Source organism: Scyliorhinus canicula, chromosome 2, assembly GCF_902713615.1.
Source record: "Scyliorhinus canicula chromosome 2, sScyCan1.1, whole genome shotgun sequence".
Classification (NCBI taxonomy): domain Eukaryota; kingdom Metazoa; phylum Chordata; class Chondrichthyes; order Carcharhiniformes; family Scyliorhinidae; genus Scyliorhinus; species Scyliorhinus canicula.
Genome location: NC_052147.1, coordinates 87,770,292 through 87,793,105, shown reverse-complemented (window position 1 = coordinate 87,793,105; position 22,814 = coordinate 87,770,292). Strand labels below are relative to the sequence as shown.

General features: G+C 46.8%; 1 protein-coding gene across 4 annotated transcripts in view; it reads right to left on the bottom strand.

Annotated features, from left to right (window-relative positions):
- The window catches only part of mideasb (mitotic deacetylase associated SANT domain protein b), a 92,741-nt gene that overhangs the window by 52,348 nt on the left and 17,579 nt on the right, over window positions 1-22,814 (bottom strand). The window contains exon 2 of one of the 4 annotated variants that reach the window (XM_038782141.1): window positions 107-216. The exons of the other annotated variants lie outside the window; for them this stretch is intronic. The gene's annotated coding sequence lies outside the window, so the exon portion shown is untranslated. The remainder of the gene's footprint in view (window positions 1-106; window positions 217-22,814) is intronic. 4 annotated transcript variants of the gene reach the window in all.

Genomic DNA, 22,814 nt, shown 5'->3' with positions numbered 1-22,814 from the left:
CTATCAATCTGTAACCCACACCCAAAACAAGCACTGTCCTATCACTGCCAATATTTTCACGAGCATACAAACAACAGTTTTGACAAGTAACATGCTTCACACATACTTCTGATCAATTTTGTACACAATATTCTTTTGTGCGACCTCTTATGAAAAGGATGATTATAGACGGGCCCTCGGGGAAACATGAACATTACCACCAGCTCGTCGATATTCCTGTTAAAGAGCCAATATCATGAGGTTAAAAACAAGTCACATGGTCCATTTTAGCCAAGTCATCTTGGAAAGCCAGCGTGGGCAAGCGAATTACGCGCACATGTTTTGGGGATGTGAAAAATTGGGAAGATTCTGGGCGGAATGTCTTAGCCAGCATAGTGGAGGAGGGACCCGGACTTTTGGTGGCGATATTTCTGGTTTCAGAGAAGCCGGAGCTCATAGAGAGGAGGAAAGCCGATGTCGTGGCCTTTGCCATTGCATGGTGGCGAATTTTACTGGAGTGGCGGTCGGCATCACCACCAGGGGTAGCGGCTTGATTGGGTGACCTGTACGACTTCCTGCGGTTGGAGAAGATAAAGTATGTGTTAAGGGACTCGGCAGGGGGATTTGAGAGAAGAGGTGGGGGGTGTTTGTGACCGTGTTGGTGGAGCTGTTCGCCGCAAGAGGCGGGGGGTTGCAGGGAGAAAATCTGTACAGACTGTATAGTTCAGGGGTGGGCAAACTACGGCCCGCGGGCCGCATGCGGCCCGCCAAAGGTATTTCTGCGGCCCACCAAGTCATTAAAAAAAAAAAAAAAAAAAATTTAAAAAAAAAATTTTTTTTTTTAAATTTTTTTTTAAGGTTAATGGGGGGGGGCTGTTGGGTTACTTACTGGTATAGGGTGGATACGTTGACTTGAGTAGGGTGATCATTGCTCGGCACAACGTCGAGGGCCGAAGGGCCTGTTCTGTGCTGTACTGTTCTATGTTCTATATGAGTCGCCCAGAATCATAACCGGGTGAAGTAATTATTTTACTTAATATACTATGCGGCCCTTTGTGAATTGTGAATTTCTGAATGTGGCCCTTGCACGGAAAAGTTTGCCCACCCCTGGTATAGTTGATTCCTGGGAAGTATGTTTCCCAGGGTGTTTATTTGCTGCAGCCTGTTTTGATACATATGTGTAATATGATATGTTAAAAAATACGTCATTCTTCCCACCCCTCCTCAAACACAACCCATTCCGCAAACCATTCCAGGATTTGACACCAATTCACCCAGAAATCCATATTGCCGGCAGACTGATCCAGCAGGGAGAAAAACTTAAAATGGGAATTTGACTTCCTGTGAAACATGACCTATAGTCATGGCAACTTATAAAACCCATCGGTCTCGTGATCCACTCTACAGATAACCGTGTCATTTCTCACCAATGCACTTTGTCGGGAGCACTTTGCATTTTACAGAAATTACGATAAAAAGTCAACACTTTTTAAATGAACGCTATTTGGCAATCACTGGGGGGAGAAAAAAGCTCAATGGGTTATCAATTTTACTTCATTCAATGCAAAACACACCCAAAGCATTATGTTCACAGTGTTGTGAAGAGTTCCTTCAGCCAGTCCCACCCACTTCCAGCACCCGCCATCCCCAAAAATCCCCTGACAGCTAGAGAAACCAAGATAATGGCATAATCTTCAGTCACTATCGAATCATCATTTTTGGTTACAGTGTGGAAAGATACCCTTCAACCTATCGTGCATAAAGTTTGTTGAAAAGAAATACTTGCATTTAAATAGCACCTTTCACATACGCCGGACATCCCAAAGTGCTTTTGCAGCCAATGAAAATAATCTGAAGTGGAGACATTGTTATGCAGGAAATGTGGCAGCTCATTTATGCACAGCAAGCTCCCACAAACAGCAATGAGATCATCGGCTTGATATTTTGTTTCATGTATGGTTTAAAAGATCAATATTGGTCAAGAGATGCCCTGCTCTCCAATTAATAATTTGAAATATTTTAACTCCAGCTGAAAGGAAAGGTTCAACATGGTTTAACCTCTCACCCACAATACAGCATCTCGTTTTTTATAAATTTAGAGTACCCAATTATTTTTTTCCAATTAAGGGGCAATTCAGTGGCCAAGCCACCTAACCTGCACATCTTTGGGTTGTGGGGGTGAAACCCACGCAGACACGGGGAGAATGTGCAAACTCCACACTGACAGTGACCTAGGGCCGGGATTCAAACCCGGGTCCTCAGCGCCGTAGGCAGCAATGCTAACCACTGTGCCGCCCCCAATACAGCATCTCTGACAGCGCTGCACTCCCTCAGTATCACAGAGGAGGATTACGGCCTCCTCTCTGAATCGGGACTTGATCCTTCGGCTTTGTGACTCACTGGAGTACCTGAGATTTTTAATTGCTTGTGTTACTGCCCTAAGTTAATTCGAGTACACTGACCTGGGTGGTGGGGAGTGGAGAGAGAAAAGACAGAGACACACAGAGAATCGACTAGAACTCTTGTTTCTGATAACCAGTCAGGAACTCCTGCTAGAAAGCAGGTGGAAACAGGATCCAACTAAGGGTTGACTCCTACCTGGTCAACTAGCCTACACTCACTGCCTATGCTCACGGACACCAGAGAGGAGTTGTTACTTCTGGAACCTGGAGGAGACAGGGACATACCTTGCAATGGGCAAGGAGGAGGGGAATAGGCCAGTAAAAATCAAAAATAGACACAACTTGCATTCATATAGCACCATTATCTTATTAGACTTATCAAGGCACTTGACATGAGAGTTATCACGCAGCATTTGGTATTGAACCACATAAACGAATATTAGGATATTAACCAAATGTTTGGTAAAATAATAATTTTCAATGAGCTTCTTCTACCTCACAGTTCCAGGGACCCTGGTTAAATTCCAGCCTTGGGTGACTATCTGTGAGGAGCTTGCACCTTCTCCCAGTGTCTGCGTCCGGGTGCTTGGATTTCCTCCCACAGTCCAAAGATGTGCAGGTTAGGTGGGATTACAAGGATAGAGCGGGGGAGAGGGCCTGGGTGGGGTGCTCTTTCAGAGGGTCGGTGCAGATGGGCCGAATGGCCTCCTTCTGCACTGTAGGAATTCTATGGTACTTAAGAGGATAGGGAGGTGGAGAGGTTTAGGGATGGAATTCCAGAGCTTAAAGCCTCTGGTACAGCCACCAAAAATGAGGCAATAGGGACGTATCAGAAGCCAGATTTGAGAGAACAGAGTTCTCAGAATTGGAGTGGGTGACAGGGATAGAGAGGGGTGAGGCCATGGAAGGATTGCAATACAAATGGGCATCTTCCGACACCATCACCAAGAGTTTACAATTATTTGGAAGTGCCACATTTTTATTTTCAAGTCCCTTTTCAAGGTCACCAGCAGGTGACTCCCCAGTACTGCAAAACAGACACAGTCAAAAGTCCATGGGATAAATTGGGAATGAGTCAGCTTGGCTGATTGGGTGGGTGGAAAAATACCAATAGTCCTACAGTGCACAACATGCAATATGTGGCTGCTTAATAAATCTTTTTTGCATCGGAAAAAGGAGATAGAGGCACTGGAGTGCGTGCACAAAAGATTTATGAGGATGCCGCCAGAACTGAGAAGTTATACGAATCGGGAAAGAACATATTGTGGTGCTTTTAGCTGGAGAAAAAAAGGTCACCGAGTGATGACCTGATAGAGTTCTTAAAATGTATGAAGGAGTTTGATGGAGTAGAAGTGGGGAAATCAAAAGTAGGGGCTATAAGTATAAGATGGGCACTAGTAACTCAATCAGGAATTTGTGAGAAAATGTTTTACCCAGAGAGTGTTAAGTCACTACCACAGGGAGTAGTTGAGGTGAGTTGAGGCACTGGAGTGTGGCACGGTGGCACAGTGGTTAGCACTGCTGCCTCGCAGAACCAGGGACCTGGGTTCAATTCCGGCTTCGGGTGACTGTGAGGAGTTTGCACTTTCTCTCAGTGTCTGCATGGATTTCTTCTGGGTGCTCCAGTTTCCTCCCACAGTCCAACGATTAGGTGGTTAGGTGGATTGGCCATGCTAAATTACCCCTTAGCGTCCAGGGATGTTCTGGTTAGGTAGCGTTTATGGGTGTAGGGTGGGGGCGCGGGCCTAGGTAGAGTGCTCTTTCGGAGAGTCAATGCAGACTCAATGGGCTGAATGGCCTCCTTCTGCACTGTAGTGATTCGATGAGTCCAATATTGATGCCTTTAATAGGAAGCTGAATAAACACAAAGGAAAAAGGGAATTGGGGATTTTCTAATACAGTGAGATGAATTAGAATCGGAGGAGCTCATGCAGAGGAAAAAACGCCAGCATTGGATAGTTTGACCGAATGGCTAGTTTCTGGGATGCAAATCCTATGCAAAACATCCCAAGGCTTTCCACAGAAAGGTAATGCAGAAAGGTAATGCCATTAAACCACACTAGCCGATATAGGGCGCTGGGTCGAAAGAGATGGAGAGGGTTAAGAGAGATTATTCCACCGCTTAAAGCCTTGAAAGCTGAAGTCACAACCCTAATGGTGGGGCTAAAGATGGGGTCAGAGTTGGAGGAACGCAAGATATTTGTGACAAGTATGAACAATAGTGCTCGTTAAAGTAAACTCCCTATTTGCACCAGCTGCATTGTAACAGTCCAACATAACATTACAAACCAAAATATCTGACGCAATATCACTGGATAATCAGTAACTGTCACGCCATTTGACATTCACATTCATCAATGAATGCACTTATCAAATCGTTGGGTCAGAAGGTCAAAATCCGCACTGTTATGCGCAGAAGTTGAAACTCATTTGTGTCCTTTCCAGCAGTTTATATTCAGCAGGAGGGACGGAAGGGCGAATGTGCACGCTACAATGTGAATATTAGTGAGGAACTGCCAAATCCCCAACCCCGTCCCAAAAAAACCTGAACTCATTCCAGAAATACCAACCATTTCCCACTGTACAATATTTCTGATTCAAACACCAAGAACATGGGAAATCTATCCTGGCAATCTTCCACAATTAGCTGCTGCTTCAGTGTCATTTTAAATGCTTGTTGCAGTCAAGACCTTTCAAGTTAGTACGGCAGATTTTTGTATTTTTGCCCCAGTCTAATTGCTTCTGTAGAATTCCACTGCGTCTGTTCAGTGTTTAATGCTCACATTTGCGTTGCTTCACTCAGTGAATGATTTAATTGGGAATGTGAGGAGCAAGCGGGGAGAGAGAGAGAGAGAGAACACATCAAGTCTTTTGCTAGATGTGGTCTTTCAGTTGCCTCTGACTTTTTTCCATGTACTTTCCTCACCCACCTTTCAGGATCTAACAGCATCCCTCTGCGCCCGTTCTTCATGCGTGAGCCCAAATGCTGCATGTCAGCAAGCTATTCAACCACAGTGGCCTCACAAACACACAAACCCCTACCCATAAATGGGAAACATGGAATTTTTACGGAAATGTGTCATCCTTCAGGCCTAGGTTAGGATTGTTCTCCCTGGAGTTCAGAAGAACGAGGAGGAATCTCATAGAGACTTATAAAATTCTAACAGGACTAGACAGGCTAGATACTGTATTACCAATGATGGATGTCCCCAGAACCAGGGATCACAGTCTGAGGATTCAGGGTAAACCATTTCGGACAGAGATAAGGAGACACTTCTTCACACAAAGCGCGGTGACCCTGTGGAATTCATTACCACAGGAAGTAGTTGATGGTAAATCATTGAATATATTCAAGAGGCGTCTAGATGTAGTACTTGGGGAGAATGGGATCAAAGATTATGGGGAGACAGCAAGATTAGGCTATTAAATTGGATGATCAGCCATGATTGTGATAAATGGCGGAGCAGGCTCGAAGGACCAAAAGGCCTCCGCTTGCTCCTATCTTCTATGCATCCATGTCGAGATGCAGCTTTGGACCTTTCATTTTTATTTATCCCTTCCCCTGATTTAAGGCAGATCCCCAGTTGAACATCCTGACCCAATACATTACCCCCATTAATATTCATAGAACCCGCAGACAAACTATAGTGCAGGAGGCCATTTGGCCCACCGAGTCTGCACCAACCCTCCGAAAAAGCACACCACCTAGGCCCATGCCCCCGCCCTATCTCTGCAACCCCACCTAGCCTGCACATCTTTGGTCACTAGGGGGAAATTTAGCATGACCAATCCACCTAACCTGCATATCTTTGGACTGTGGGAGGAAACCGGAGCACCTGGAGGAAACCCATGTAGATACTGGGACAAAGTGCAAACTACACACAGGCAGTCACCCAAGGCAGGAATTAAAACCGGGTCCCTGGCGCTGTGAGGCAGCAGTGCTAACCACTGTGCCACCTGATTATGGAATAAAGAAACAAAGTTCTGAAAATCCACTCAGGTTGATGCAAGAGATTCTAAAAGAAGAACGGTAGACGGGGCTGGTTTAGCACAGTGGGCTAAACAGCTGACTTGTAATTCAGAACAAGGCCAGCAGCGCGGGTTCAATTCCCGTACAGGCCTCCCCGAACAGGACCCGGTATGTGGCGACTAGGGGCTTTTCAGAAGCCTACTTGTGACAATAAGCGATTATTCTCCCAGGTGTGCTGACCAACATTTTTCTCCCAACCAACATCACTAAAACAGGTGACCTGGTCATGATCACATTGCTGTCTGTGGGAACTGGCTGTGCACAAAATGGCTGCCATGTTTCCCACATTACAACAGTAGTACCTCAGTGGCCGTAAAGTACTGAGACGTGTGAAAGAGTGCTAAAAACAAATTGCAGCTTCTCAAGGACAATTAGGGATGAGCAATAAATGCTGGCCTAGCCAGCACCGCCCACGTCCCATGAACAAATAAAAAAAAAAGAGCCAAATTCTTTCCACATGTTTGAATGTAAGTTAACTTTTTGGGTTAAAAACTCTGGTAGTGACCTGCTGTCAGTTTACACCAGAGACATTAGCACGTCATTTTAGTGAACGTACTTGTTGCATGTTTCAGGCAGTTTTGGAATTTGCTGCAAAATTCCTACATTTTCGTTTTTATTATTCGCTGTTAGATTTTTAAAAAAATCTTGTGTGCACTGTTTTAAAAACCACCAATTGAAGAGTCAACTTATCATGCCTGTGTTTTCTTTAATTATCTTTGAAAAGCCTTTTTGCCCTTTCCATTGATCTGCCATGCCAGGTGTCCTTTCTCGGACTGCTCTTGGTTCTGTAAATCTATTTTAAACGCACTGGTGTTTGGAACGGTTGGCAGTCAGCAACAAGCCAGCGAATCTCAGAAAAATCTGCAGTCAAGTCCACTCATAGAACTCTCTCTCTCTCTGCTGCCACACACAATCTTCCAGCAGGAGTTAAGGTGGGAATCAGGCTAATTTGAGTCACATCTCAGCACCAAGGACCCGGCCTCGGGTGACTGTTTGCACTTTCTCCCAGTGTCTGCATGGGTTTCCTCCGGGTGCTCCGGTTTCCTCCCGCAGTCCAAAGATGTGCAGGTTAGGTAGATTGGCCATGATAAATTGCCCAATCGTGTCCAAAGAAGTGGGCTTACAGAGCTAGGGTGGGGGATTGTGTCTAGTTATGGTGCTCTTTCAGCACAACGTGGCCGGAAAATGTCGGGAGAAGGCCTACAGTGAGCCTCCCGACAGCCTCCTCGCCTCCCGGGATTCTCCGAAGTCTCGCGAGACGTCGGCGTCGGAACCCCGACCCAAATGGGCGGGACTGAATGACGCTCACTGAAGAAGGTCTTAAACCTACTTACGACCTACCTGCGCGGGATCCAGCAGCCTCCTGCGATTCCTCGGCCTCCCCCGCGAGGCTGCAGCTGGGCGCCAATCAGTGCTGGCCCACACAAACGTGGATCAGGCGGAAAATCATCCTTTGGTCTCCCGGGCCACCGGAGACCCCAGGGAGGTCAGGTGGTTCCCTGGCCCTCCCCTGGAACGCAGGTACCATGGCACTGACCAGCTGGCACCTTGGCAGTGCCACCCTGGCATTGTCAATGTGCCCAGATGCTACTGCCAAACCAGCAGGAGCACTGCTTGGTGCCAGTGCAAAGGTGCCAGGATGGCACTGCCAAGGGTCAGGGGGAAAGGGCGGCCATGCCCATGAAATGAGGGTGAAGGGGGAGTTTGGAGGGTGGGGGGAGTGCAGGGCAGGTAAGCAGGGGCCTTCGGGAGGTTGGGGGGCCTGAAGGGGGGGGTCACCCAGGGACCCCATAGTGGGGTGCCCTCACTTGGGAGATTTGGGGTAGTGTCCATCTGTGTGTGGGGTGACATTTCCCATGGGTGGGGGGGTGTGGGGGACCCACCAGCTCGATTCGAGATTGAAGCACCCTTTCAAAGTAGCGGAGAAACTCCCCAAGGCCCAAAAAAGTGACTAAGCATCATTAAATAGCAGTCGGGGACTCGCCGGTAGAGCTGGCGGGAAACTCCCTGAAAATCCCTCTACAAATTAACTTATTACATTTTTTTGGGAGATTCGGGCCCCAAGAGCCTCTCCCTACCTCTATAGCCTCTTCAAGCCCAACAAATCCATAGATCTCTACAGGCCTCCAACTGAAACCTTTTCCCAAATTTCTCCACTCCACCATTGGATAAGGTTGCCAACTGGAATTAAATATATTACTATAGGTTTCATCACATGACTTTGCCCATACTCCAACCATTAGTCCACGTACGGCACTTCCAACAGCAATTAGAAAGCAAAAGACTCATTAGCCGAACTGGATGATGCTTAACTGTCAACCAAACAGCCTTCCCCCCCTGCCCATTTTCAATATTTTTTATACCTGGTAAAAAGAAATGTTCAAAGAAAATGGCAAAAATACCAATATTTCTGATGTCCTTATGATATTTCTCCACGGCTGCACGCGCCGGTGTCCGAGACTCCTGGCTTAACCCTAGTGACATATGCCTTCACCTAGCTGCTTGGTCCCAAGCTCTGGAATTCACTCCCGAAACCTCGCTGTCTTTCTACTTCTCTCCCCCTTGAAGATGTTCCTTAATAGCGGCCACTTTGACCAACCATCCGGTTACCTTAACTTTGGACAGGTGTCAGTTTTTGTCTGGTCACATTCCTGTGATATTCCTTGGGATGTTTTACTACATTGAAGGTGGTATAGATAGGGAGAGGTGGCATGGGTGATGATGGCGTTGGACTAGCAGCCCAGGCTAATGCTCTAGGGGTCACTAGCTCAAATCCCAGCACGACAGCTGGTGTAATTTGAATTCAAATAACAGGGCAGCGCGGTGGTGCCATGATTAGCACTGCTGCCTCATGCCGCCAAGGACCCGGGTTTGATCCCGGCCCACTATCCGTGTGGAGTTTGCATATTCTCCCTGTGTCTGCGTGGATCTCACCCCCACAACCCAAAGATTTACTGGGTAGGTGGATTGGCCACACTAAATTTCCCCTTAACTGGAAAAAAAAAGAATTAGGTACCAGAATTTTTTTAATTTATTTTTTTAATTGAATTCAATTAATACATTTGGAATTAATAGTTAGTCTTGGCGATGGTGAACATAACAACCATCATCATTTGTTCTAAAAAGGGCAGCACGGTGGCCTAGTGGTTAGCACAACCGCCTCACGGCGCTGAGGTCCCAGGTTCGATCCCGGCTCTGGGTCACTGTCCGTATGGAGTTTGCACGTTCTCTCCGTGTCTGCGTGGGTTTCGCCCCCACAACCCAAAAATGTGCAGAGTAGGTGGATTGGCCACGCTAAATTGCCCCTTAATTGGAAAAAATAATTGGCTAATCTAAATTTAAAAAAAAAAAATCATTTGTTCTAAAGCAACATCTACTCACTACGGCCCTTTATGGGAGAAAATGTGCTGTCCTTGCCCAGCCTGGCCTACATGTGACTCCAGATGCACAGCAATGTGATTGACCCTTAGCTGCCCTGTGAAGAGTTCAGTTCAAGGGCAATTAAGAACGGACAATAAATGTTGGCCTTGCAAGTGCCACCCACAATCCACGAAAGAAGAAAGAAAAAAAAAATTGAAATGCCAATATATATTCCTTAACCAACATTTTAAAAACCTGGTTATTATTTATTGCTATGCCTAAATCAACTTCCGTTCTTCCTATGTTACAACAGTGGAACCAATTCAACATTTACGTCATTGGCTGCAAAGTGCTTGGAGGTTGTGAAATGTGCTCTAGAAATCCAAGTCAGTCTTTCTTGAATTGTATCTACCCACTGAGCCACCTATTCAATGAGCTTCGCATTGGAGGAAGTTGCAAAATAAAACACAAGGCAATTAATTCAGTCTTCAGGCCCACAACAACTTGCACAGTGTGTACTCATTGCATTCCTGGACTCAGAGACCTGTTCCCGCTGCCAAGGCAACACACTGTGGAAACAAGGCATCACAGAGTCGCTATGGTACCGGCTGTAACCACTTCAGATGCTTCTCTGGTTGCAAGAATTTGATTTCCCCCTGCCTGATACGGGGTATCAGGAGAAAGTGGGTAAGTGCAGCCACAGACAATAATAACTTGAGAAGCGATTCACACCGAAAGGCAGGACCACGGTTAGATTCTCCTTTTAACCTCACCACTACCACCCCCTAACCCTCAAACACACGAGTTTCCTCCGGGTGCTCCAGTTTCCTCCCACAAGTCCTGAAAGACGTGCTATTAGGTGAATTGGACATGTACCCGAACAGGCGCTGGAATGTGGCGACTAGGGGATTTTCACAATAACTTCATTGCAGTGTTAATGTAAGCCTACTTGTGACAATAAAGATTATTATTATAAATGAACAGTGCAGGAACAATGGAGACTTGAATGAGCTGTAGGGTTCAGGTGGAATCAACAGGTGACAATAGAACTGAAACCCATGAATTCATTAGGAAACAAGTTTGAAGCTCACCTTACATCCCCCCCCCCCCCCCCCACTTTTCTCATTCCACATTACATAGGAATTAGGAGAAGTAGGCAGTTAATAGGAAGAAACTCACGCAGGCACAGGGAGAATGTGCAGACTCCGCACAGACAGTGACCCAAGCCAGGAATCAAACCTGGGACCCTGGCGCTGTGAAGCAACTGTGTTAACCACTATACTACCGTGCCGCCCATTCAGCCCTTCAAGCCTGCTCCGCCGATTCAGTCAGATCATGGCCGATCTGTTCCTGGTCTCTCCACCTCCCTACCTGTTCCCCATATCCCTTTAACCCTTTCTGGGTAACAATGTAGCTACAGCAGTAACTACACTTCTAAAATACTTCACTGGCTGCAAAGCAACAATAATTGATATTTTATAGTGCCTTTAACATCATTTTAAAAAGCCACGGCATTTCCCAGGAACATCATTAAAGGAATAACCTTTCCTAAATCGCAGGGATTTAGGAGGTAAAGAGATGATTTGATAAAAGTTTTCAAGATGTTAAAAGAAACAGATGAGGTAGATAGAGCAAAAGTATTTCGGCTGGTTAGCAAACTAGAAGATTGGTGAGCTTAGACTAATACGAGAGTCAGACCTTTCAATAATAAGAAGAAGAATCTTTATTGCCATAAGTAGGCTTACATTAACACTGCAAGGAAGAGGGGCAGCACGGTGGCCTAGTGGTTAGCACAACCGCCCCACGGCGCTGAGGTCCCAGGTTCGATCCCGGTTCTGGGTCACTGTCTGTGTGGAGTTTGCACATTCTCCCCGTGTCTGCGTGGGTTTCGCCCCCACAACCCAAAAATGTGCAGAGTAGGTGGATTGGCCACTCTAAATTGCCCCTTAATAGAAAAAATAATTGGGTAATCTAAAAATTTTTTTAAAAAATAAAAAAAAATAAATAAAAAAAAAAAAACACTGCAAGGAAGTTACTGTGAAAAGCCCCCAGTCGCCACATTCCGGCACTAGTTCGGTTCACAGAGAGTGAATTCTGTATAGGCCTCCCGCTGCCTCAGGAAAGCAGACAACATTATCAGAGACCCCTTCCACCCAGGCATTGCCTTCTTCCAGACCCTTCCATCAGGCATAGGAACAGCCGCTTCCCCACAGCTACAAGAGTCCTCAACGACTCCCCCTCGGACGGATCTGTTCCCTGTAAGAACACTATTCACGACGCCCTATGCTGCTCTTGCTCATGTATTTGCTTTGTTTGGCCCCTTGTTCCGCACTGTAACCAGTCACTGTTTGTTGATTATTCTTTCTGTCTACTATGTACATACTGTGTACGTTCCTTCGGCTGCAGAAAAATACTTTTCACTGTACTTCAGTACATGTGACAATAAATCAAATCAAATCAAACTCAGAATAGTTACGTAATAGCACGTCTTTCGGGACTTGTAGGAGGAAACCGGAACACCCGGAGGAAACCCACGCAGACACGGGAGAACATGCAGACTCCACACAGACAGTGGCCCAAGCCGGATATCGAACCTGGGACCCCGGTGCTGTGAAGCCATAGTGCTAACCACTATGCTAACATGCTGCCCAGAAGAGAAATTAGGATCTTCTGCACTATAGGGATTACTACAAAAAAAAATTACCTTAAAGTTCCGTGCAAAAAAGGAGGTAGAAGTTTGAAATTTTCTTCTACAAACTGCAGTTGATCCAAGATTGCCATGGCATAGTGGTTAGCACTGCTGCCTCACAGCTTCAAGGGACCTGGGTTCACTTCTGGCCTTGGGTGACTGTGTGGAGTTTGCACTTTCTCCCAGTGTCTGTGTGGGTTTCCGGTTTCCTCCCACAGTTCAAATATGTGGGTCGGTGGATTGGCCATGCTGAAAATTGCTCCTTAGGTGTCGAAGGAAATGTTGTTGAAGAAGATGTACATGTTCGGTGGGGTTACAGGGATACGACGGGTGAGGGTGCTCTTTCAGAGGGTTGGTGCAGACTCGATGAGTCGAAAGGCCTCCTTCTGCACTGTAGGGATTTCTGAATCTGAATCATTCTGAGCCACAAAAGGAGCTGAGGTCAAGATGACCAAGAGCTTGGTTAGAGGCAGGTTTCGTTTTCAAGGAGGGAAACTGAGGCAAAGGCATGGAGAGGTCATAGAATCATACATCACAGAAAAGGGCCCATCGAGTCTGCACCGGTCAAATAACCACCTAACCATTCTAATCCCATTTTCCAGCACTTGGCCCATAGCCTTGTATGTCTTGTCATTGCAAGTGCACATCCAAATACTTCTTGAATGTTCTGAGGGTCTCTGCCTCCACCACCCTTTCAGGTAGCGAGTTACACACTTCACTACCCTCTGGGTGAAAAGTGTTTCCTCATATTCTCTCTAAACCTCCTGCCCCTTACCGTAAATCTATGCTCCCTGGTCATTGACCCCTCCACCAAGGGGAAAAGTTTCTTCCTCGTACAGAAGAGAACATATAAAGCACATACCCCCAACGTTCCCCACATACCCCACACCCATACCCAACAGACAAACCCACCCGGAAACAGAGCAAAAAGAAAAGCAGCATAAAAAAAACACGTGTCAAAATTGAAGAACAGCAACAGCGAAAACAGCAACGGCCATAGTGTGTCTCCAGATCCTAGTTCGAGTCCAGTTTCTCCGCCTGTACAAAGGCCCACGCCTCCTCCGGGGACTCGAAGTAGTGGTGCCGGTCCTTGTATGTCACCCACAGACGCGCAGGCTGCAGCATTCCAAATCTGACCTGCTTGGAATGCAGCACCGCCTTCGTCCGGTTGAACCCGGCCCGCCGCTTTGCCACCTCCGCACTCCAGTCCTGGTAGATTCGCACTACCGAATTCACCCACTTGCTGCTCCTCTCTTTCTTGGCCCAGCGCAGCACACACTCCCGGTCACTAAATCGATGGAACCGCACCAGCACCGCCCGCGGGGGTTCATTTGCCTTACGCCTCCTGGCCAGCACTCTGTGAGCTCCCTCAAGCTCCAGGGGCAAATGGAAGGACCCCGCTCCCATCAACGAGCTCAACATCGTGGTCACGTACGACGGGAGATCCGACCCCTCCAGCCCCTCCGCCAGGCCCAGGATCCTCAAATTCTTTCGCCTCGTGCGAACGTCCAGCTCCTCCAAGCGGTCTTGCCACTTTTTGTGAAGTGCCTCGTGCAACTCCACTTTCCCCACGAGGCCCACGGCCTCCTCCTCCCGCTCAGCGGCCTGCTGCTGCAACTCCCGAATGGACACCTCCTGAGCCGCCTGAGCCCCAAGCAGCTTGTTGGTAGTCGCATTCAGGGAGTCCAGCAACTCAGCCTTCAGCTCCGCAAAACAGCGCAGAAGAGAGGCTTGCTGCTCCTGCGCCCATTTCCACCATTCCTCGGGTGTTCCGCCGGCCGCCATTTTGTCCTTCATCCCCCGCTTTTCTTGGGGAGCTGCTGCAGCTTTTTCCTTTGCCCCACTCCGGGTGAGCACCATAAATTATGGGGAATGCGCCTCTAGACACCTTCCCCCACCGGGATTCGTCGAGACAGCGCCGTTTGGGGCCCTCAAATCGGCCCAAAAGTCCTTAAGTAGCGGGAGCTGCGGTGTGGCTTAGCCGCACCTGCGAAGCCGATTTTCTGACCGCTCCACTCCTAGTCCAGGCCATCCACCGGTGGAGAATCTGAGAAGGAGTGTTCCCACACGGGGAAAAGTCCAAACAGCACCACTACAAGCCCTTAAAAGAGCCCCAAAGTCCGAAAATAGTGGGAGCCACTGAACGTGCGGCTTAGCTCGGCATCACCGCTACCAGAAGTCCGTCTCCGCTTCTTCAATGGCCTTGGTGAGATCTTTTCACCGTTCTTCCCTCTGCTGCTAGAATTCAGCTTTCATAAAGGCCCTCAGGTCAGCTTGAGACCTATAAGCTGGCCCTTCCCCCGCTTGCATGCTTGCAGAGGCTTTTGTTTGCTGCTGCTTCAGACAAATCTTGCACTGTTTCTGAGGGTCTGATAACCAGGAAACATCCTATTCCTGGGGGAAAATACTCCTTGAACATTCACCCACGCCTTTTAATCGAAAATCCAACCCGTGCTGCCCAAAAAAGAGCTCTTTTCTGCAGCCTTAGGCAGGAGCTGCCTCTGTGTGATCACTCACTCCATGATGCACACCGGAAGTCTTCGAAAAGTTTCTTCCTGTCTACTTATAATTTTATACATCTCAATAATTTCCCCCCTCACTCTCCTCTGCTCCAAGGAAAACAATCCAAATCTATCGATAAAACCATAAGACATAGGAGCAGAATTAGGGCACTTGGCCCATCGAGTCTGCTCCGCCATTCAATCATGGCTGATATTTTCTCCCCCCCATTCTCCTGCCTTCTCCCCATAACCCTGGTTAATCAAGAAACTATCTATCTCTGTCTTAAAGACACTCAGGTGATTTGGCCTCCACAGCCTTCTGCAGCAAAGAGTTCCACAGATTCACCACCCTGTGACTGATGAAATTCCTCCTCATCTCTGTTTTAAAGGGTCATCCCTTGAATCTGAGATGGTGTCCTCTGGTTCTAGTTTTTCCTACAAGTGGAAACATCCTCTCCACGCCCACTCTATCCAGGCCTCGCAGTATCCTGTAAGTTTCAATAAGATCCCCTCTAATCCTTCTAAACTCCAACGAGTACAGACCCAGAGTCCTCAACCGTTCCTCATATGACAAATTCTCCATTCCAGGGATCATTCTTGTGAACCTCCTCTGGACCCTTTCCAAGGCCAGCACATCCTTCCTTAGATACGGGGCCCAAAACTGCTCACAATACTCCAAATGGGGCCTGACCAGAGCCGTATACAGCCTCAGACGTACATCCCTGATCTTGTATTCTAGCCCTCTTGACATGAATGCTAACATTGCATTTGCCTTCTTAACTGCCAACTGAACCTACACATTAACCTTAAGAGAATCGTGAACAAGGACTCCCAAGTCCCTTTGTGCTTTTGCTTTCCGAAGCATTTCCCCATTTAGAAAATAGTCTATGCCTAGATTCCTCCTTCCAAAGTGCATAACCTCACACTTTTCCACATTGTATTTCATTTGCCACTTCACTGCCCACTCCCCTAGCCTGTCCAAGTCCTTCTGCAGGTCCTAGCTTCCTCAATACTACCTGTCCCTCTACAGATCTTTGTATCATCTGCAAACTTAGCAACAGTGCCTTCAATATCTTCTTCCAGATCATTAATGTATATTGGAAAAGGTTGTGGTCCCAGCACAGACCCCCGAGGCACACCACTAGTCACCGGGTGCCATCCTGAAAAAGACCCTTTTATCCCCACTCTTTGCCTTCTGCCAGTCAGCCAATCCTCTATCCATGCTAGGATCTTATCCTTAACACCATGGGCTCTTACTTATTTAACAGTCTCTTATGCGACACCTTGTCAAAGGCCTTCTGGAAATCTAAATAAATCACGTCCACTGATTCTCCTTTGTCTAACTTGCTTGTTACCTCCTCAAAGAACTCTAACAGATTTGTCAGACACGACCTCCCTTTAACAAAGCCGTGCTGACTCAGTCCTACTTTATCATGCGCTTCCAAGTGCTTCGCGATCTCATCTTTAATAACAAACTCTAAAATCTTATCAATGACCGAAGTCAGGCTAACCGGCCTATAATTTTCCATCTTCTGCCTCTCTCCCTTCTTAAACAGGGATGTTACATTCGCCACTTTCCAGTCCTCTGGGACCCTTCCTGCCTCCAGTGATTCCTGAAAGATCATCACTAATGCCTCCACAATTTCCTCCGCTATCTCTTTTAGGACCCTGGGGTTTAGTCCATCCTGTCCAGGTGACATATCCACCGTCAGACCTTTCAGTTTCCCCAGAACCTTCTCCTTAGTAATGGTCGCTGCACTCACCTCTGTCCCCCGATTCTCCTGGAGCTCTGGCATCCCATCGGTGTCTTCCACCATGAAGACTGATGCAAAGTAACTATTCAGTTCATCTGCCATTTCTTTGTTTCCTATTATTACTTCTCCAGCCACATTTTCTAGTGGTCCAATGTCAATTTTTGCCTCTATCTTACCTTTTATATATTGAAAAAAATCTCTTCCTATCTTCCTTTATATTACTAGCTAGCTTGACTCGTACTTCACCTTCTCCCCCTTGTTGCTTTTTTAGTTGTCCTCTGCTTGCTTTTCAAGGCTTCCCAATCCTCTGGTTTCCCAGTAATCCTCGCCACTTTGTATGCTTTTTCTTTAGCCTTTATGCTGTCCTTGACATCCCTCGACAGCCATGGATGCCTTGTCCTCCCCTTAGCATGTTTCCTGCTCCTTGGGATGAATTTCTGTTGTGCCTCCCTAATAACCCCCAAAAACTCCTGCCATTGCTGTCCCACTGTCTTCCCTGCTAGGTTCCTTCTGCAATCAACTCTGGCCAGCTCCTACCTCATGTCTTTGTAGTTACCCTTATTTAATTGTAATACCGTTACATCTGATTGTAGCTTCTCCCTCTCAAACTGCAGGGTAAATCCTATCATATTGTGGTCACTGCTCCCTAAGGGTTCCTTCACCTTAAGTTCCCTGATCCAATCTCTCTTCATAGCTGAAACTCTCCAGCCCAGGCAACATCCTGGTAAATCTCCTCCGAGCCCTTTCCAGTGCTATCACATCCCTCCTGTAATGTGGATTCCAGAACTGCACACAATACTCTAGCTGTGGCCGAACCAATATTTTATACACCAAAGAGAAAATGCTGGAAAATCTCAGCAGGTCTGGCAGCATCTGTAGGGAGAGAAAAGAGCTAATGTTTTGAGTCCGGATGACCCTTTGTCAAAGCTGTTTATACAGCTTTAATGTTTTATACAGTTTCAGCATAACCTCCCTGCTCTTAAACTCTATGCCTCTGCTAATAAAAGCAAGTATACCATATGCCTCATTAATCACTGTATCCACCTGCTTTGCTACTTTAAGGGACCAGTGTACATGCACACCAATGTCCCTCTGATCCTCGGTGCTTCCCAGGGTCCTGTCGTTTATCATGTATTCCCTTGCCTTGTTTGTCCTGCCCAAGTGCATCACCTCACACCTATCCGGATTGAATTCCATTTGCCATTGATCAGCCCATCCCGTCTATATCCTCCTGTAATTGAAGGTTATCCTCCTCACTATTTACCACCCCCACCAATATTCATATCATCCGCAAACTTATTGATCATCCTATCCAAATCGTTTATATAAACCACAAAAAGCAAGGGTCCCAACATTGATCCCTGCGGAACGCCAATGGACACAGGCTTCCAGTCAGAAAAAACACCCTTGACCAATTCCCTCTGCTTCCTGCCACTCAGCTAATTTTGAATCCAATTTCCTTGGATTCGAGGGTCTCTTACCTTCTTTATCGCTCTCCCATGTGGGACCTTATCAAAAGCCTTGCTGAAGTCCAAGTAGACTACGTCAAATACACTGTCGGGAGGGAATTCCAGAGATTAGGATGAGGCATGGAGAGGTGTGGGGACGGAATTCCAAAGATTCGGATGAGGCATGGAGAGGTGTAGGGAGGGAATTCCAGAACTTGGGACCGAGGTAACTGAAGGCACCGCCCACCAATGGTGCAGCAACTAAAATCAGGCTGTTTACGATGCCATATTAGAGGAGCGTTGATATTTTGGAGGGTTGTGGAGCTGAAGGAGCTTAGAGAGCTAGGGAGAGGGCGAAGACATGGAGAGATTTGAAAATAGGTATGACTGGCTGTGTGCAGTTTGCACGTTCTACTGCGTCGGCTTCCTCCGGGTGCTCCGGTTTCCTCCCCGAGTCCAAAAATGGGGTTAGATGGGGTTATGGGGATAAGGCGGGGAGTGGGCCGAGGTGAGGTACTCTTTCAGAGTGTCGGTGCAGACTCGACAGGCCAAATGTCCTCCTTCTGCACTGTAGGGATTCTATGGTTCTAATTTTAAAATCAGGTTTAACTGAGTATCAAGGCGAGTGTGCACAGGGGTGATAGGTAAACAGGGCTTGCTGCAAGTTACAACATGGGCAACTTTGGGATGTTTCAAGGTCACAAAAAAATACTATATACGTGGAAATGATTTCTTCATGGCCTCAGCTGCATGGGCTAGAAATTCACCTTGGCTGGCAATGCAGAATGGGATGGGGCTGGCTGTCCATTCTGGGCAGCTCCAGTTAGCCAGTTCTGCTGTAGTCAATGGATTTAAAGGGAAGGTACTGCATATAATAGGCACCCAATCCCATATCACCCACCGAGGTGTCTTTCTATCGCTGTAGCTCTTACCTCAAGTTAGTATTCCCTTTGTTACAATAATCTCTATGCTTCTTAAACCGGTTACTTCTCATCTCTACTGCTTGATATACATACTTCGCCTCTTACTCATTTCGTTATTCGTGATGTTCCATACTGTGGCTATTGCCAAACATTTTCCTTGTGTATTTACAACCTTGACTTTGTCCTGATGGCATTTGTGCAAACCCAGTGTCAAGGCCCAATCTGACTCCAGAGGGAGGTAGAGGAAGTAGTTAGCCTCGTCTCACACCCAAAACCCAAAGATGTGCAGGGTAGTTGGATTGGCACGCTAAATTGCCCCTTAATGAATAGGGTACTTTACATTTTTTTTTAAATGAAACATCCAAGATCCCGAGGGTCGATGTAGAAAGGATGCTCCTTCAAAGGCCTACGGCAGAGAAAAGGCCATTTGGCCCATCACGTCTGCGCTGGTCAAAAACAACCAACTAACTTTTTTTTTAAATTACTTTTTCTGAGCTACATAGCTAGGTCTCAGAGTGTGGACAGGGGTGAAACCCCAATCCAGCTCCTCATGCTCCAAAAACCAATTCAAATTCAAACTGAATCCAATTCATGGTCTCCACAAGAGAGACATAACAGATCTGAGCCAAAAGGCTGAAAAGCGATACCAGCTAACTATTCTAATCCTATTTTCTATCACTTGGCCCAAAGCCTTATATGGCTTGGCATCGCAAGTGCACATCCAAATACTCCTTAAATGTTATGAGGGTCTCTTGCAGGAGAATCTAGAACTAGGGGCCACAAATAAGGGGTCACCCATTTAGGACAGAGATGAGGAGTGGGATTCTCCACTCCATCAGCGTGTTTTCCTGGGCAGTACGCCGTCGCCAGCAGCAGAATTCTCCGTTCCTGCAACTTGCCAATGGGATTTCCCATTGTGACTACCAGGAAGGGGTGCACTGCCAGCACAACGGAGAATCCAGCCGGCGGAGAATCCAGCTCGAGATGTTTTCACTCAGGGAGGGTCGTGAGTCTTTGGAACTCTTCTTCAAAAGGTGGTGGAAGCAAAATCTTTGAATATTTTTATGGCGGAAGTAGATAGATTCTAGATAAGCAAGGGGGTGAAAGGTCATGGGGGTAGGCGGAGTTGAGGTTACAATCAGATCAGCCATGATCTTATTGAATGGAGTAGGCTTGAGGGGCCGATTCCTGCTCCTAATTTTAACATTTGTATGTATGTAACAAGCGCCCGTGTTTAATAAGTTCACATTAACTAGAATCATTTCAAATCTGGTTATTCCATTTGCCAGAGGAAGCAGTTTCTTCTATCAAACCCCCTTCATAATTTTGAATACTTCTATTTAATCTCCTCTTAACCTGCACCGCTCTAAAGGGGAACAATCCAAGCGATTAAAATCTCACCATATAATCAGAGTTCCTCTTTTGGTAAAATGCTGCTGAATACCTTCCTCAAGGCCTCTGTGTTCTACCCGAATTGTACACAACATCCCAGCCGAGGACTAACCAGAGATTTATAAAGCTTCAGCCTTGCTTTTGCATTTAATGCCCCTATTTATAAAATAAAGTATCTCATACGCTTTCTTAATTAATTTATCCACTTGCCCTGCCATGGTCAAGGATTTATACATATGCACCCCAGGTTTACTATCTCCCCCACTCCACATTAGAACATAGAACAGTACAGCACAGAACAGGCCCTTCGGCCCTCGATGTTGTGCCGAGCCATGATCACCCTACTCAAACCCACGTATCCACCCTATACCCGTAACCCAATAACCCCCCCCCTTAACCTTACTTTTTAGGACACTATGGGCAATTTAGCATGGCCAATCCACCTAACCCACACAGCTTTGGACTGTGGGAGGAAACCGGAGCACCCGGAGGAAACCCACGCACACACGGAGAGGACGTGCAGACTCCGCACAGACAGTGACCCAGCCGGGAATCGAACCTGGGACCCTGGAGCTGTGAAGCATTTATGCTAACCACCATGCTACCGTTTCTGCTATTTGGATTATTTCACACAACGTGCATTGCTTCACACTTATCCACATTAAATTGCATCTGCCACGTGTCTGACATTTCACCAGTCTGGGTCCTCTTGAATTCTGCTCTCTCTTACTCACTCTGTCACCTTAATATGTACTTTTCCCCAAATTGGTCTGTTATGTGCTAATTCAAGGAGGAGGGGCGTGAGGTCACGGAGGAATTTGAAAACAAGGATGCAGATTTTCAAACGGAGCTCTTGTCGAACGGTGGGGGAGGCAACAATGAAGGTCAGCGGGCAGCACGGTGGCCTAGTGGTTAGCACAACCGCCTCACGGCGCTGAGGTCCCAGGTTCGATCCCGGCTCTGGGTCACTGTCCGTGTGGAGTTTGTACATTCTCCCCGTGTCTGCGTGGGTTTCGCCCCCACAACCCAAAAATGTGCAGAGTAGGTGGATTGGCTGCGCTAAATTGCCCCTTAATTGGAAAAAATAATTGGCTAATCTAAATTTATAAAAAAAAACAAAAACAAAAACAATGAAGGTCAGTGAACACGGGGGTAATTGGTGAATGAGAGTTGGGAAAAATGAAAAGTAAAGGCAGCAGAGGTTTGGACAAGAGTCCACAGTGAGAGGTAGGTCTGGTAAACATGGATGAGGGTGGGGAACGGGCTTCAACTCAACTCTAGTATTGTCCCCATTTTAGGAAGAATGCAAAGATCTCAGAGAGGGATTTACTAGAATGGCACCAGAAATAAGACTGGACTTATGTGGAGAGGCTGCGATTATTCTTCTTGGAGCAGAGAAGGATAAAGGGAGATTTTATAAATCTGTTCAAAACCTGACCGAGTTTTGATAAGAATAAATGTTCTATCAGGAGAAGGCAATCATACGGAACAGATTTAAGAAAACTGGCAAATAGACAAGGGGAACGAGAAGGAAAAAGAAAAGTTTTACATAAATGTGATTTAGAATGCAGGAGCTGAAAGGAAGCAGATTCAGTAGTAACCTTCAAAAGGGGAGGGGCAGCACGGTGGCTAGCACTTCAGTCTACGGCGCCGGGACACGGGTTCGATCCCGGCCCCGGATCACTGTCCGTGTGGAGTTCACACATTCTCCCCCGTGTCTGCGTGGACACAACCTAAAGGTGCGCAGGTCACACTAAATTGCTCCTTAATTGGGGGGAAAAAAAATAATTTGGTGCTCTAAATTTATATTTTTAAAAAACTTCAAAAAGGGAATTAGACAAATACTGCTCAAAGGAAAATTTGCACGGGCATGGGGAAAGTTCAGGAGAGGGGAACGATTAGAGCCAGCACTCTGCTGCTGTGCTTTTATTTTCCTTTATACTTTCATGGCATATGGGCACCACTGGCAAATGAAAAAAAAAATCAAAATCGCTTATTGTCACGAGTAGGCTTCAAATGAAGTTACTGTGAAAAGCCCCTAGTCGCCACATTCCGGCGCCTGTTCGGGGAGGCTGGTACGGGAATTGAACTGTGCTGCTGGCCTGCTTGGTCTGCTTTAAAAGCCAGCGGTTTAGCCCAGCTCTAAACAGCAGTCACCCATCCCGAATTGCTATTGAACTGAGTGGCTTGTCGGCTACTTCAGAGTCAACCGCATTGCTGTGGGTCTGGAGTCACTTGTAGGCCAGACCAGGTCAGGGCGGCAGATTTCCTTCCCTAAAGGATTTTTTTCACCACAATCGATGATAGTTGTTACAGTCACCATTACGGAGGCTAGT